Source organism: Scylla paramamosain, chromosome 19, assembly GCF_035594125.1.
Source record: "Scylla paramamosain isolate STU-SP2022 chromosome 19, ASM3559412v1, whole genome shotgun sequence".
NCBI classification, from domain to species: domain Eukaryota; kingdom Metazoa; phylum Arthropoda; class Malacostraca; order Decapoda; family Portunidae; genus Scylla; species Scylla paramamosain.
Window position 1 is genome coordinate 15111142 of NC_087169.1, and position 2500 is coordinate 15113641.

Consider the following 2500-nt stretch of genomic DNA (forward strand, 5'->3'; position numbering starts at 1 on the left):
AGCAGCTTTATGGTACTGCGGAAACTTCATCGCTCACAATCTTAACTTTACCATGGTATGATGAAGTTCATGGAGGTCACGAGGAAGTGGATTAAGTATAATTTCTTAATACTTGGAATAAAACTGTGTGTGCATATGACTTTTTTTTTGTGAGTATGTTTGTGGTGGTATTGATTTTCTTTTCTCCGTGATCAACTTTTCTCATATACTATTGCCTCTTTTCTCATAATCATAAAATAAAGAAGATTAAAAATTAACTTATTACAATGATAAAAACGTTGTCAATAAGAAACACATTAATATCCTACCAAACAAAATCTTTGAACGCGTATCCACCGCATCATGGAAAGAAAACTGTATATAAGAACGAAATTTAAGTGACCAACAGCTGACCTGATTAACATTACTGGCATATTAGATTTCAATGCCAACAATCTTGCATAAACAGCGATGAACGGGAACTCGATCTGAATTGGTCACCCTTCACATAATACGTAAGTCATTCTTATTCATTCCAAAATTAAATCTATCAAGAGTTACTGAAGGGAAGTTATATTCAAATTGTTATTTTTTTTTATAAAATCAAGAAAATATCGTAAAATATAACGAAAGATAAAGTCAATTTAATCTTCTAACTAACATAAATAAATGAATAAATGAATGAGCGAATATTTTATAAATAAATATCTACACAATAAATAAAATACCTAAATCAAATTAAACTAGTCAGAGTTCTTAAGGGAAAGTGGATGTAAGCCATTCTCACACACATTCTTAAAAAAAAAAAATCACTTCGAGTCAAGTGATGCTCACCTTGAACGAGTCGAGAAAAATATATACTAACTCAAAATATCGGGAAGTGAGTAAGAAAAAGAAAACCCGAATCACGGAGGACAGTGCTGCGTCATCACGCGCTAATGAGGAAATGACAGTACATAATGCCGCCAGTGCCTGCCAGCTGGCAGGCAGGGGTCTCGGGTGTCGCCGCCTGCACCAAAATCTTCCGTGAATAAAAGACTTGAATTTCAAAATACGGAGAAGATGTATTTAGATTTCATTTTATTGGAACGTATGAAAGGAGGCTGGTCAAGGGATAATAAATCATAATATCAATAAATAATAAAAAAATAAATAAACAGAATAAACAGATTAAATGCTGGGCTACTTTCCGCTCCCCGAGTCGTTAAACAGTAAACGGCTGCAATCCTTTCTGAAAATTTAGTCGCGAAGGCGTCTGGTGATCCTCCCTTGAAAAGGTAAATGCAAAACAGAAAAAGGCAGAGCTATCCAGAGAGTACTGGCGATTAAGTGATTAGATGAGAATATCGAAAAGAGGATTGAGGCTTTCAGTCAAAAGGATGAATAATGACAAGACAGCTGCCAAGCAAGCAGTTTATTGCGGATCTTGTTAAAAAACCTAAGATGCATTTTGATATAATTGGTGGTGGTGGTGGCAGTGGTGGAGTTAAAGGTGGCCGTGACAATGATGATAATGATGATGATGATGATAATGATGATGATGATGATGATGATGATGATGAAAATGATGATGATGATGATGATGATGCTGATGATAAATGTTCCCCAACATTTTCAATAGTAGAGCACAAAGCCATTTTCAAAGCCTTATAAGAGACATCGAAAAGAAATCAAGAGAGAAAAAGGTAAATAGTGCCAATGTGATGTCAAGGCAGTGGGCTCATTAATGGATTCTTCAGGAGGAGTCAACAAGCTGCTGCTCATGTAAGTCAGAAATCAAGTTACTACCGCTATCACCACCACCACCACCATTACTGCCTAACACTGCTTACCGGCAAAGGACAAGTTTACACCCAGGGTTGCATTTAATAGATTCTTCATATAAAAGGGAACCAGCCTATGGGAACAAAAGTTTAAAGAGACCTACTGAAGGCACCAGTCCGTATAGAGTACATCCGAAAATGATCATCCGAAATTTCTGAAGTGCCTTGGAACAGTTCAAATCAAATGTTGGAGGCAATGCAGAAGCAGGTAAGGTGCTCCAGAATTTGGGACAACCAGAGTGACTGTTACCAACAAGAAGATACGTGTGAAGCTTCCACAATAAGAAAAAGAGATATTTCCACAGGTCATTACACTTACAGCAGCCACAAGGTGAAAAGAGAAGACATAAATTACCGTCGTATGTTTCCTCGTGGTTTCCTTTGCCTCAGTACACCGAGGGAGACAATCCTGAGGAAATTCTTCGATGCAATACACTTGATTTCTCCCTAGTTTGTGTCACACGTGTACCACAAGGGAGGTCCGAGATCCGAGGGGCAGAACTGATACTGATGTTAACCTTGAATGGACTATTTTTACTTACATTTGGAAAGCAGGACAGGTGTGCTGCTCGTGCTGAACTGAATAGACTCAGAAATCAAGTTGTTGCTGCTGAGTCATTAGAAAGCTTTAAAATGTTAGACAAAAACTTGGATGAGGATGATAAGTGGAAGTAGGCAGAGCAAACATAGTATTGACC